We start from the raw sequence: 14454 nt of genomic DNA on the forward strand, positions 1-14454 counted from the left end.
AAAATCCGATCCCGCATTTTGCTAATTCCTACCCTCTGATGAGAAGGAAAGTATTTCTTTGAAACTCCGCGGATTAAGGACTATCCACTTATCTAGGGTTTCCTTTTCAGATTAAATACGTTTTTAACTCATTTCAAAGTGTTTTTAACATGTTTTCTTAACTGTTTGCTCGTATATATATATATATATATATATATATATATATATATATATGTATTTATGTATGTATGTATGTATGTATGTATGTATGTTATGTTTATGGTAAATAACGGACTGTTTTACGGATTATAACCCTCGTACCTAAATGTATATTTTAACGGCTCGTGACTATCTAGTTTTTGTGTGCGTGTGCCAGAACATATAATACATGCAACGAAGTCGACATACCTGTTAACCGCCTTTGCCTTTTGGCTGCTGCCTGGCGGATTCATCAATCATCTTAGGTGGAGCCGAACTTGTTTTAAAGGAAACGCTTCAAGACATGGACCCAAGACGAAGGAGTGTTGTTATATATATTTTATTCCCCTTCACTCCTCAGGCATCTCATCACAGCAGAACTGGAGTGAATCTTGGCATGTGGGTTCTCTATTTGAGACCATCACTTCCCCCATGGGGAGACCTTAACCCATCTTGCTCGTTCAGCATCCAGGTTCAAACGCACTAAACTTAACTCACCTTACTCAAACCGGAGCATGTGACGCGTCACGTCTCGTTCCCATTTGGATACTTCCGGTGCAATTCATCAGTCATAACATTTGATACCTGTCAAAACATGTCGCCATTTAAATCTCTGTTGTCCACTCATCGCTAGATAGATAGATAGATAGATAGATAGATAACAGACAATTAAATGCTTATACCCGGCTATTATCTAAAAGTCATGTTTGATCAATTTATTTTTGATTTACTCCTCTTGAAAAATTTTTATGCAAATATATATATATGTGTGTGTGTGTGTGTGTGTGTGTGTGTTTGTGTGTGTGTGTGTGTGTGTGTACATATATCCATCCAATATACACTCATCTATATACACACATATGTAGGGAGAGACAGGAAATGAAAGAGAGAGAGGGGGAAGAGAGATGCTGGTGTATGGGAAAGAAAAGAATGATGATTATTGACCAAACTTTATATATATATATATATATAATGATTGCAATGTCCTGTCAGACGAGTGCCACTCCCTCAGACACTTAATGTCCATCAGCCCCAAAATTACTTTTTTCTTCTTAGTCCTACTGGTGAATTCACTGTCTGACTGACGTAAATGAACATTTAAAATTAAGATGTTTAAAATTCAACACTATTTCAAGCGGTTAATGGTAGCCGAATGGATTAGGTCTCCGCTAATCGAGCCAGAGATGTCTCGTGATACGGGGTTCGAATCGTTTGACTGGTATTAATCGTGACACCCTGCACTGAAGATTCCCGAAAGGATGAAGCACTAGTGTCTGTAGATATTTAATTATTATAGTAGAAAAAAATTATGACACCCCCTTTAAGAAATTCGTTTCTTATCGTTGAGCACTTTCAGTTGAATTAAAGTCGGTCAATTTAGCTCTTATGCGTAGATCAATCATCGTATAACGATTAGATCACTGTCTGACTGACGTAAATGAACATTTAAAATTAAGATGTTTAAAATTCAACACTATTTCAAGCGGTTAATGGTAGCCGAATGATTAGGTCTCCGCTAATCGAGCCAGAGATGTCTCGTGATACGGGGTTCAAATTGTTTGACTGGTATTAATCGTGACACCCTGCACTGAAGATTCCCGAAAGGATGAAACACTAGTGTCTGTAGGTATTTAATTATTATAGTAGAAAAAAATTATATATATATATATAAAATCAGAATTTTTTCTTTTTATCTCCGCCATGATGTAAAGTTGAAGACAAACAAAGTTAACAAAGAGTCTATGTGCTGTTATCTGCAGTGTTGCTTTTTGCAATGTGAGGAGAATGCATTTGGCAATGCGATTTGAAAGTCAGAGTAATTTTTTCCGTGTTAGAATCATTGATTAAATTTGAATTTTAAATTAAAATATGTATGAAATACGTTTGAAAGCCGAATTACAATGCAATATTATGAAAATAAACAAATATACTAATTTTAAACAATACTTGTTTATTTTATAATATTGTGCTGTAATCGGCTTTCAAACGTATTTCATATGCATTTAAATTTAAAATAAATTTGGCCCATTTGGAACTTAACTGTTGGATTGGAAATTTTTAATTCACCCATGTTTGGATTTTACCATTCTTGGATTTTTACCCTTCACCAGACTATCCATTCATGTGAAATCTTTTTATAATTTTTCTTTTACCTCCTATTCCCCTTACCTCACCCTTTTTTTTTACCAAGTAAGATCTGTGACTTACTTGTAGTTTCATTAAATACTTTTACATGCCAAATCCGATCCCGCATTTTGCTAATTCCTGCCCTCTGATGAGAAGGAGAGTATTTCTTCCAAACTCCGCGGATTAAGGACTATCCACTTATCTTGTGCTTCCTTTTTAAAATTAAATATGTTTTTAACTCTTTTTAAAGATGTCTTTTAACATGTTTTATTAATCATTTGTTCATATATATATATATATATATATATATATATATATATATATATATATATATATATATATATGTAGACTTTTTGGGTGTAAACAAATATTTATTTATGATTTTACTTATCAAACATTAATATACAAATTGGAACTGATAGTTGAGTAACCATATTCAATAATCGTTTAAAAAATCAACAAGAAATCGACATAAGTTTAAAAGTGATAAAAATGACACAAAATCATATATTATTTATTAGAAAGTAAAGTTACATTTGGTCGCTACAAACGGCTATGTGTTTCAGTCATTGAGACTACATCAGACGACCCTGAACAATCTGACGTTAAAGAAAAATGAAAAAGTGAGCACTCACCCCCCCCCCCCCCCCCAAAAAAAAACAAACCCCAAAGGTCATAAGCTGTGAGCTCTCTAAAAAGGCAGAATAAGCAATGGAAACGTCGTATTTGAACCTTTTTGGATAATCGGTCAAACATTGCCACAAACTTTATCAACCGCTGGATATACAGACAATTTCGATTCAAAGTTATTAAATTAAGGTGTATTTCACCTGAACAGTAGATTGTGTTAGTGAGGGTGGGGGTGGGGTGGGGTTATTTAACTAAACATCGAGTGTCCTTAAGCATATCTGTTGATAAGCTAACTTTTGCAAGTCGAAAAAGTGTGCATAAGCATATTCACTGATCGACTAATTGTCAGAGAACGTTGAAGGGTTGGGAGGGGGAGGGGTTTAATAAAAAAGAAATGAAGAAATAAAGCTAGAGAGACTATTAAATAACAAATTGAATTCATCTGGTCATTGAAAGGGAATCATATCAAGATAGTCGATATGGCGAGAAGCAGAAGAACGATGGAGATAAAAAGAGATTAATAGAGGGGGAGAGAGAGAGAGAGAGAGAGAAAAAGAAGAAAAAACTGGAGTCACGTCTCTATGATGAAGTATAAGTTCAAGCTCTGTGATAAAAACAGTATGTGCACTTTTCATAACTAGATATGTACAGTACAGATACAATGTATAGATACATATATGTACAGTACAGGTACAATGTATAGTGAAAATGTAATGGACCAGGATATAATACCCTAGCTCGCCACAAGAAAATAATGAAACAAATGGAATTGAAGGAAACAAAGACTCAATTGATGGATAAGATAAACGTTGTTTATTTACTGTTGAAAGAATGTTTTAGATATAACATGTGTTCATGTCCGTGCGTGTGTAACCAATGTTCGTTGCGGAACTGGTGTTGTAGAAAGAAAAGGAAATGTGTGTTCATCTCGAGTTCGGGTCACCATCGTTTGTTTACGCGTGGGAAGAGAAGTGAGTGTTGTAGTGGAAATTGGAATGATAGTCCAGTGTGTAGACAAAGAAGAGGATAGAGAGTTGACGTCAGTTAGTAGTCAGCTACATGAAGGTGTTCTCAGGGACCAATAGTAGATAGAGAGAGAAAAAGTGAGAATGTGAACATACGGTCTTTTTGCCTTTTGTCCCACATAGTAGTAAATGGCGTGACGCACGCGGTCAGTCCATAGATCGACTGGCTCGAAACCTCGGCCTAAAACAAAAAAAAATGGTTATTGCTCTTTGTTTTATACTCGTTTCCGGTGGTCTTTTGCGCATGTGTGGATTTCCTTTGAAAGCATAAGTGACGTTGACTTTGTGTGCGTACGTGTGCACATGTTTGAGTACATGTGTGTATGTTAGCATGTGTGTATATACAAATGAATGTGAGTGTATGTACGCGAACATGAATATATGCACGTATGTTTGTGTGCGCGTATGTATGTGACAAGTAATATAGCTTGAAATGTGAACGTGTGTTTTTGTGTGAGACTTGAAAAGGCTCGAACAATACTCCCCTTCCTAGGAAAAAAATATATATGCAGTATATATATATATTTGTGAGTAATGTTTTCGGCAATTGATTTTTCATCCTGTTTTTTTTTTTTTTTGCTGTTGGTGTGGTTGTTTGAAAAACGTCAAAACCCCTCGTCAGACTCGGCAAAAACGAACACGCATGGAAAATGTGTTTACTCTTTTTTTTTTTAAGGCTGACATTTGTTTGTTTGGTTTTTGTTGTGTGCTGACATGTGCAACGAGTTGCTTGGAACGAGAAGTGAATTGTTCGTTTGGAAGGATACATATATGTACAGTACAGGTACAATGTATAGATACAGATATGTACAGTACAGATACAATGTATAGATACAAATGTGTACAGTACAGGTACAATGTATATTGTGGAAATTTTTAATAGAGAAATAATTTTTATTTATTTTTTATTTATACCCATTCAGCATCTCCGCATTTGGGTCAAGGAACGCATTCCTTGACCGGCAGGTCACTTCTATTATCATCAGCAGCAGCTTAGGTATAGTTCACTTTCTAGCAGCCAGCCCCTCTCCTACCCCCTTTTTTGCCCTTTTTCGTCAGTTCGAACTTAGCCGGCCTAAGAAACAGTAGGCTAATTTCGTTCTCCATCAAAAAGGGTCTTTGACGTTAAAATTTATTTTTCTAAATTTTCACCTTTAGAGAAAGACGTTTGTTTAGAACTCCATTGGGAGGTATTAAACTTTTAACGTAATTTTACTCCCAGTCATTAAAAGACAACTAGTTTCTTACGACTGGAAAATTAGTAGCAGTTATTAAAAGGCAAGCAAGCGTCTTACAACTGGTAAATTAATCAAAGGATTAACGAAAGAAACCGCCATGTTCCAAGAGTTCTTTACTGTAAAGAACAAAAATTCATTTTGCCGACGAGACGAACAGATTATCGGCACATGTGACCACCGGGAAAGATTATTCGACCGAAGTTTCCTTAAAAAAAAAAATATATATTCCTTTAATTCCAAAATTTAACTCGTGAATCATTCTAGTTGTACACATAAAGCCTACCAAAGCGGCTTTATGGTTTTATGTTTCTTTCCTTTGAATTTTATGGTATTTGACCCTTTTCAAGGGAAAAATTATTTTGATTCTTTCTCCCATTTAAGGTCAAAGAAACTTTTTGTTTGTGATTCCTTTTGGAGAAGAAAAAAAACATCTTGTGGAAGAAAGACTGAACATTTCGTTAAAAGAACTGAATTTTAAAAAAGGACTGTTTTCCGTTTTTTATATGTTCTTTCTTTCAGCCTTTCTTGCAAGTAAGAATTGACGTCGTTTTTTGTATTTTTTATATGTATTTTGAATGTTTCTTAAGGGTTTTTTTTAAGCCCAGCCTTGGGAAATAAAGGCAATCGATAACTTTTTGTTTTAATAAACTTGGATCATTTTAAACTTATTCGGGTCTGTATTTCTTTTGATCATTTCCTTTAGTTACTCTTTTCCGAGAAATTTGCCATAAATGATTTTTTCACCCTTTTTTTTCCTTTTTGTTACCATGAAAAATGGATTTTGATGACGAACCCAAAATTTCCTCAATAGATACAGATATGTACATTACAGGTACAATGAATAGATACAGAGGAAATTTTGTAAGAATAAATAGAAATATCAATGTTATTTATTGCGGACAATTATCATATTTTTTTTTTTAGTTGTTTCACAACGTTTTAGCCAATTAAATAATATACACCATTCGGTATGGACCCGACCATGGAAGATCAGATAATAAACATGAATTTATAAGACCAAAACATTCAACCTTAATCGCACTTCGGGGCCCGTGGCGTAGTTGATAGAGACGTTGAATCTCTACGGTTCCAGGTGATGATTGTCTGAAGATAGTGGTTTCAATCCTACCCAAAGCCGGCCAGAGGCTTACTTGGCCAAAACGTGGTGAGACGACAACTATGGAAGGCAGTAATTGCAGTGAATGCAGTCAGGAGATTCAGAGTTCCAATCCGTCACGGTTATCACCTGACGAAGGCCAGAGGAATAGTTGGTCGAAACGTTGTGACACAACTAATAAAATAAAAAAAAAACAATGAGTATAATTGTCTGCAATAAATAAAATTAATAAATAATGCTCATTTCAATGAATTCCAATTAAATAATAAATGGAAATATGTTGCAATAAATTGTAAATGAAAAATCAAATAAGTTTGAGGCCAATATTTATATTTATATTTATATTAACACAAGATCACCTGTTGATAGAAATAGATCAGCATTATTAAACAACCAGTTTGATAAGTGTGTTCCATGTTTTGTTTTTTTCGATAGGAAATCGACTATGAAATATGATTTCTGCTCCTGGCAAAATGTTGATGGCTCATATTTTCTGAGTTAACGACTATACAATCCTTGGTGTTGTATTTAATGAAGTAATTCAGTATATAAGCTTCCTCAGATCTAAAGGTTTGGCCTTATTCGTCTTATATAGTATTTTCGAGATTGTTTAAGATTTGGCATGTTTTTATTGTCTTGTCCTATAGGTCACAATATTAGACGATCACAAATGGCTTAACATTTTTAAATTATTCTATTAACATTTTATAAAGCTCAATGCACAGTTCAATCTAAATAATAGCTGACAATAATGATATCGATGTTTAAAAAGTGTTCATGGGTCAAAGACATCAGTTTTGTTTTTTAACATGTCATTATCTCAATTATAATTCAGCATTATCGAATAATTTTTGTATGTCTTTTGTCGTGAAAAAAATCCATGAAAAGTCGCATGTATTTCCTTACATGCTTTGTTGTGTTTGTGATTATATAATTGTTAGTTGGGGGTTAGTTGGGTTAATAAGTCTAGTTGTTGGTTTGTTAATAAAGTCAGGTTTATGATCTTTCAGAAGTATATAGGCTTCTTTATTGTTTAATTTACTTACTATGTTGCTAATTTACAGTTTGTCTGCTATTGTTTTTGCTAACTTTCTCTAAGATTTTTTACAGTTTTTAGTGATGTTTCCTTAATTAGTTTATAGTATTCTTGTTTGGTAAGTTTGTAAAAGTTGTAGGTTTTGTCTGCAAAAAGGTAATTCGAATCATTCATACTGTTAATACCTTTTGGAAGTAGGTTTTCTTTTTTGTGGAAAGTGAGCTTGTTGATTATAACTCTGAGATCATTTTCAAAGGAATCCAATTGTTCCACATGTGGTGCTGTATCACAATTTTTGAATCCAAAGTTATCCTCGTTTTTTCCTGTGAGAAGATTTATCCAGGAAGAAATTTGCTTTCCATTTCATTCGTCTTAATAGTTCCTTGGTTGTTGGGATTTATATACATAAAAATGTAAGGGTTTGAGAAAGACAAATTGCTAGAGAGCAAAGACAAAAGGTTCTCCGTATCGCACGCATAATTAGTTTTTTTTTTTTTTTACACAGTGATCACCACTTATCAAGGCCCGGAAGCCACTCAGGGATAAGGGTTATTGCAAGTACATCACGTTAGTGAGGAGATTTTATGAAGTGTTTAATTAGGGGGGGCGGTTCATTAGGAATTTGTTAACATTAGACTTGAAGACATCCAAGTTGTAGTCCGGAGGGAAGCAGGCAGACGGAACAGAGTTCCACAGGCGTGCAGTTCTAAGAAAGAAGCTTTGCTCATGAAATCCGCGTTTTGATTTAGGCACAGATATAGAGTGGGGGAAATTTTTCACAGTGGATTCAGCTAGACGGGTGTTTTTCGTGAAAGATTGGCGTGGGGGGACCAGGGATTGGAGTTCAGACGAGCACCTGCCATGAAAATAACGATAAAACAAGGATAGGCTCGCAACGTCTCTTCTGTGGGAGAGGGGCTGCAGGGTAGAGAAAAGGGCATCCCCCACTAAGCCACGATAGATACTGATATTCTGTATAAAAAAGCAGATGTTATAAGAATGTACCTAATGTTGTCTACTGTGTGGTTTGGTAGATTGTAGTTTATATCTACTGTGTGCCATGTGGATTTGCTTCTATGTGTGTGGTTGTTAAGGCATTAATAGAACTCTAAGTATTTTTCCCCAATGTAATTGCCCTTTGTGCCTTCGATACAGTATATTAAACTACATTTGGGCTATTGCAGTTGAGAAAGAAGAGATTGAGTTGGATGTTGGTGCTTGATGGGGTAACTATGCCGTTGGTGTTAATGCTGACATATTTGGTATCGAGGCTTGTTACATGTTGTGTTTCCTTGAGATGCCTTGGTGCAATTTAATTTGTGGGTGTTAGGAGAGACTGTAGATAAGGAGTCTTTATTTTGCACTAATGTTTATTTTTGTATATGGTGTTGAGTATGAGGTCCTGTCGTAGTTTTTTGAATATCTGCTTGAGAGGCTTATGTAGATTTTTAGTATTATTATTAAAGTCAAATACCATAGTAACGTGTGTGAATGTTTTATTGTTGTTTCTGTATGACAGCAGATTATGTCTGCTTGTACGTGATGCTCTGTTGATGGCTCCTATAAGATTATCAGACAATAATGGTACATAGTAATTGTCTGTATTTTTGAGATGAGGCGTTTTCATTGATTGAGATTGTCGGACTGACTTCCTCATCTTGGTTGTTACAGTCACAACGTTTCGGCGGTATTGGCAGTAGACATTGAATTTTTTGCTGTGATGGGGTGACAACTCTCCAAAATTCAGGTACTTGTGTCCGTTGGTCGGTTTGGTGTAAAATGATGTGATTGTTAGTGATGTTGACTAGAACGTCTAAAAAGGGGATGTGTGGTGGAGTGTTCAGTAGTGCATTTTATGTCATTGTGGCGATTGTTGATGTGTTGATAAAAGTCCATCAGTGTCTCTTCATCCTGTGGCCAAATGACAAAGATGCCATCTACGTATGTGATATGGTATGTGTCTGTATTTTTGTTCAAATGTATGCATAAAGATGTTGGCATAGCTAGCAGCTATCTTATTTCTCATGTCTGCCTTTTATTCCTAAAACAGTGTTGGTTGTCGAATGTAAAGTTGTGTGTTAAGATAGACTGTATACTGTTACACTATTGCATATGTCTGTGATGTTGGTGTCTTGTAGGTCTTGTGTGTAAAAATACTACTGTGCATGGATATGTATATATCAAGCTGCATGTTTTTCCATTTGGACTTGCTTCCCAGCTATGATGGAGCACTTAGCACATTTGTCCAAGCCAAACTGTATTCCAACATCTCGGGAGATGTACGACCTCTAAGTTAGCATACAGCATGAAGTCATTCATGAACAACAGGTGCTTGACTCTTTCGTTTGGGTCTTGGTGATGGACTTGGCTCAGATTGAAGCACTCCAGTTTTGGGGAGCTTACAAGACATTGTCCAGTGCTCATGGTAGTTGCATGATGCTGATGGTCAATCTCTGAGTGATTTATCCTTCCTGCTCCTCTGGGCAGATATAGCCTAGGCAGACACTGATTTCTGTACAGCATTTATGGGCACCATTTTTAGGGTTAGGACAAGAATTCATCTAGTCTGGTGGAGGCTTAGCATGGATCTTCATGTTTCTATTTAGATGAGAATGTTGTGAACATGTTGAACTGCACACTTCACAAGAAAAAGGTTTTTCTCTTTTATTTTTAGTTTACATTTGTTATATCCTCATGCCAGATTGTTCTGACAAACCCCTGTACAGAGAGACCTTAGACACTCGAGGATAGTGTCTAGTAGGCATTCAAGTTCTCTCCAGTAGGCATTCAAGTTCTGACCGGTATGTTTTCTCATATGCACTTGTAAGCAAGCTTTATCAAAAACTGCTTTCCCACAAACCTCACAACTATAAGGTCTCTCTCCAGTGTGTATTATCATGTCTTTTCATATAAGCATTCATACTGAATATCTTTCCATACACTTGACAAGTTGGTGGCCCCTCTTTTTTTATTTTACTTTTGTTAGTTTAAAGAGATCAAGGGGCTCCTTCCTGTGGCTAACACTTGATTCTATTATAATTTAAATTTATATCCGAGGGCTCTTTTAAGAATAGACACTGTTCCCTTTATGGCTGCTATGTGTATTTCCTTACAGCTTGGTTTTTCAGAGATTGCTTCTAAGTATTTTTGAATTTCTCTTTTTGTTTTATTTTACTTTAGTAGAAGTTCTCAGAAATCAAGGCGCCTATGACCTGGGGCTAACACTTGAAGTCTATATGAGATACATAGATATTTGAATGTTCCATTAAAGTTCTTTATCTCTCAAACACTTGAGTTAGTAAAGAAATTGAGAACATAATATTCCTCTCCCCAATTAACCATTTTTATACATTGTAGTATATCTTTTGTTTTGGTCTCTTGGTCTTACTGGATTCCAGGAGAAGTATTTATCTAGTCTGGTGGAGTATCCAGCTTTGTGCTATTACTTGAGGTAACATCACTTGGAGAAGGTGCACCATTCCTCAGAAAAGCTAATGTGGGTTAGCCATAGTGAGGAAATCTTATTTGGGCTGCGAATACTATGTGATTTTGAATCTTTGGTCAGGGTTTACTTCTATGGAAAAGTATCCTCTTGCCAGATTGTTCTGACAAACCCCTGCACAGAGAGACCTTAGACACTCGAGGATAGTGTCTAGTAGGCATTCAAGGTTCTCACAATTTCTCTTTTTTTTATTTATTTATTTAACTTCAGTAAGTTTTAAGATATCAAGGGGCTCCCTTCTGGAGCTTACACTTGATTCTGTTATTATTTAAATTTATATCCGAGGGCTTTTTTCAGAATAGATGCTGTTCCCTTTATGGCTGCTATTTGTATCTCATTACAGCTTGGTCTTCCAGGGATTGCTTCTAAGTATTTCTGAAGGTTCTTTTTTATTAAACCAGTTGCTCCTATCACAACTAGTATAATGTTTATTTCTTTCAGAGACCCTGTCGTTCTTAGATCATTTTTTAGGTCCTGATATTTTGTTATCATTTCCCGTTCAGCTCTATTAAGGCCAAAATCATTTGGAACTGTGACATTAATAATGAGTGCAGTCCTTTCGGTGTTGTTCCATATTACTATATCTGGTTTGATAGCTTTGTTTTTTATGTATCTGCCTGCCTGTATGTCTTTGTCATAGAACACGCTCACTTTTCCGTTTGATGTTATCGGTTCATGTTCCCAGATGTTCGTTGCTCTGTCAAGTTGCATCTCTCCACAGATCTTCCAATGGAGGTACTTACATACTTTGTTGTGACGGGCAGTGTAAAGGTCATCTGCCAATAAGATTGAACATGCAGACATTAGGTGGCTTGGGCTCTCAATTGCTGAGTGGCAAAACTGGCATTGGCCATTTGTTTGTAGGCCGGCCATTTTTTTCTCTTTTTTTTGTTTTATTTTATTTCAGTCGAAGTTCTCAGAAATCAAGGGCCCTTAACACTTGAAATCTATATGAAATACATAATTTTCCTCTCCCCAATTAACCATTATCATACGTTGCAGTATATCTTTCATTTTGGTCTCTTGGTCTTACTGGATTCCAGGACAAGAATTTATCTAGTCTGGTGGAGTATCCAGCTTTGAGCTATTACTTGAGGTAACATCACTTGGAGAAGGTGCACCATTCCTTCAAAAAGCTAATGTGGGTTAGCTATAGTGAGGAGATCTTATTTGGGCAGCGAACACTATGTGATTTTGAATATTTGGTCAAGGTTTACTTCTATGGAAAAAGTATCCTCATGCCAGGTTGTTCTGAAAAACCCCTGTACAGAGAGACCTTAGACACTCGAGGACAGTGTCTAGTAGACATTCAAGTTCTCTCTGTAGACATTCAAGTTCTCCAGTGTGTGTTCTTTCATATTTTAATGAGAGTTTTGTGCAAATCCGTATCCGCATATCAAACAAGTATAAGGTTTTTCTCCAGTGAGTGCTTGCATAAAATAATTTATCACAAACTTAATAACAATAAGGTGTTTCGCCAGCATGTATTGCCATCACATGGTTTTTCATGCTACGCTTTTCAGAAAAAGCCTTCCCACATACTTCACATCTATAAGGTTTCTCTCCAGTGTGTGTTTTAACATGGTTCGTTAATTGTGAATTCTGTGCAAATCCAGACCCACATATCAAACATGAATATGGTTTTTCTCTTGTATGTATTCGCATATGAATTTTTAAATTACCATTTTGGGAAAATTGTTTCTTGCAAATATTACAACTATAAGGTTTATTTCTGGCATGTAATATTTGCATGTGTCTATACAAATGTGAATTCTGCGCAAATGCTTTACCACACACGTCACAGCTAAAAGCTTTCTCTCCTGTGTGTGTCAGCATGTGCTTTCTTATGCTAGACTCACACGGAAAAGTTTTTGCACAAATCTGGCAACTTTTCCTTTCCATGTGCGCTAGTCGCATGTGTGCTTTTATTTTAGATTTATCTGCAAATGTCATGCCACAAGTTTTACAGGCGTGAGGTTGCTCTCCTGTGTGTGTCCGAACATGAATGTTGAATTGATATCTATATGAAAACCCTGATCCACATTTTAAACAGGAATAACGTTTCTTCGCAGTGTGAGTTTTCATGTGGATTTTTAAATTAAAATTGTCAGAAAATGTCATCTGGCATACATCACAAGAAATTGGGTTTTCTTTCGTTTCCATTATTCTTGTTAAATGAGAACTTTTTACAAAGAATAAGTTTTCATGTTTCTGAATATTTGAGATGGTCCTTTGGCATTTATCGCGATTCCCACAAATCTTATCAGGCTCACTTGACAGCTAACGGAAAAAAGACTGGAAAAAGTCAGCCAAGCATTCCTCAACTCTTAACGAACGTGTTGTCTGCTTTTAGCTAATGTGAATTTATGAAAGCAACTTTTTCATAAATTGATAGAAAAAAATATTTTAATCGTGCATGGTTTTGGTTGTATTACATATTTTTAATTTTATTTATTGTATTTCCATGTTTTTTTTTCAGTTTATCCTTATAAATTTATAATTTTCTTGTAGGGGTTTAACGTTTCACAATTGGCTGCCTATGGTTATTCCAGTCGGCAACCGAGCACACTCAAAAAACCTTGTGGACATCACAGGTCAGTTGATGCAGAAGTACCTCTTAGACTTTTGATAATTCATATAATTTGGATTAAACAGTCTACGTGTTTAATTTAATTTCATGAACGTTTTGGTCAATGGAATTTCCGACTTTTTTCATCTAGCACACATCACAAGAAATTGGGTTTTCTTTCGTTTCCATTATTCTTGTTAAATGAAAACTTCTAACAAAGAATAGGTTTCCACATTTCTGATTATCTGAGACGGCCCTTTTGCATTTATCGTGATTTCCACAAAGCTTATCGGACTCACTCGACAGCTAACGGAAAAAAAACTGGAAAAAGTCAGCCGAGCATTCCTCAACGTGCTGTCTGCTTTTAGCTAATGTGAATCTATGAAAGCAACTTTTTTCATAAATTGAAAGAAAAAAATATTTTAATTGCGCATGGTTTTGGTTGTATTACATATTTTTAATTTTATTTATTGTATTTCCATGTTTTGTTCGGTTTATCATTATAAATTTATAAGTTTCTTGTAGGGGTTTAACGTATTCCAATTGGCTGCTTCTGGTTATTCGAGTCAACAACCAAACACACTCAAAAAACTTTGTGGACATCACAGGTCAGTAAATGCAGAAGTACTTTTTAAACTATTGATAATTCATATTATAGATTATTATACAGTTCTCATATCGAGTATTATTTCTACAACGGTCAGTGTAATTTCCAAACTTTTCCAAGTGCAATTAAATTCAAAAATCTTTGTTTCAATGTTTCTGGCGAAAGAACTTGAAAACGTTTATTTCCCTTCAGCATGTCTCATTTCTTTTCCAATTTTCCACTGTAAAAGAATAAACATTTGAATCAAGGTATTAACAAAGATATGCAGTAAAATAAATTTCATTCTTTCTGAAATAATTTATATGTAATGACTTATATGGTCATCGATAACACCATTTACGGATCAAAGACCCTAGAAAAAATCCAATATAAAAACATTGGATTCAGGCTTACACTGGTTTCTTCTGGATTGTCTTCTACATACTA

General features: G+C 35.3%; 1 long non-coding RNA gene across 1 annotated transcript in view; it reads right to left on the minus strand.

Annotated features, from left to right (window-relative positions):
- Window positions 1-4405: 4405 nt before the first annotated feature.
- Window positions 4406-14454, minus strand: part of LOC145269729 (uncharacterized) — a 12978-nt gene continuing 2929 nt past the window's right edge. The window contains exon 2 of the long non-coding RNA XR_013865211.1: window positions 4406-14248. This is a non-coding gene — a long non-coding RNA (uncharacterized LOC145269729). The remainder of the gene's footprint in view (window positions 14249-14454) is intronic.

The sequence above is a fragment of the Euprymna scolopes genome, chromosome 45 (genome assembly GCF_053919585.1).
Source record: "Euprymna scolopes isolate OS-2025 chromosome 45, ASM5391958v1, whole genome shotgun sequence".
Lineage (NCBI taxonomy): Eukaryota > Metazoa > Mollusca > Cephalopoda > Sepiida > Sepiolidae > Euprymna > Euprymna scolopes.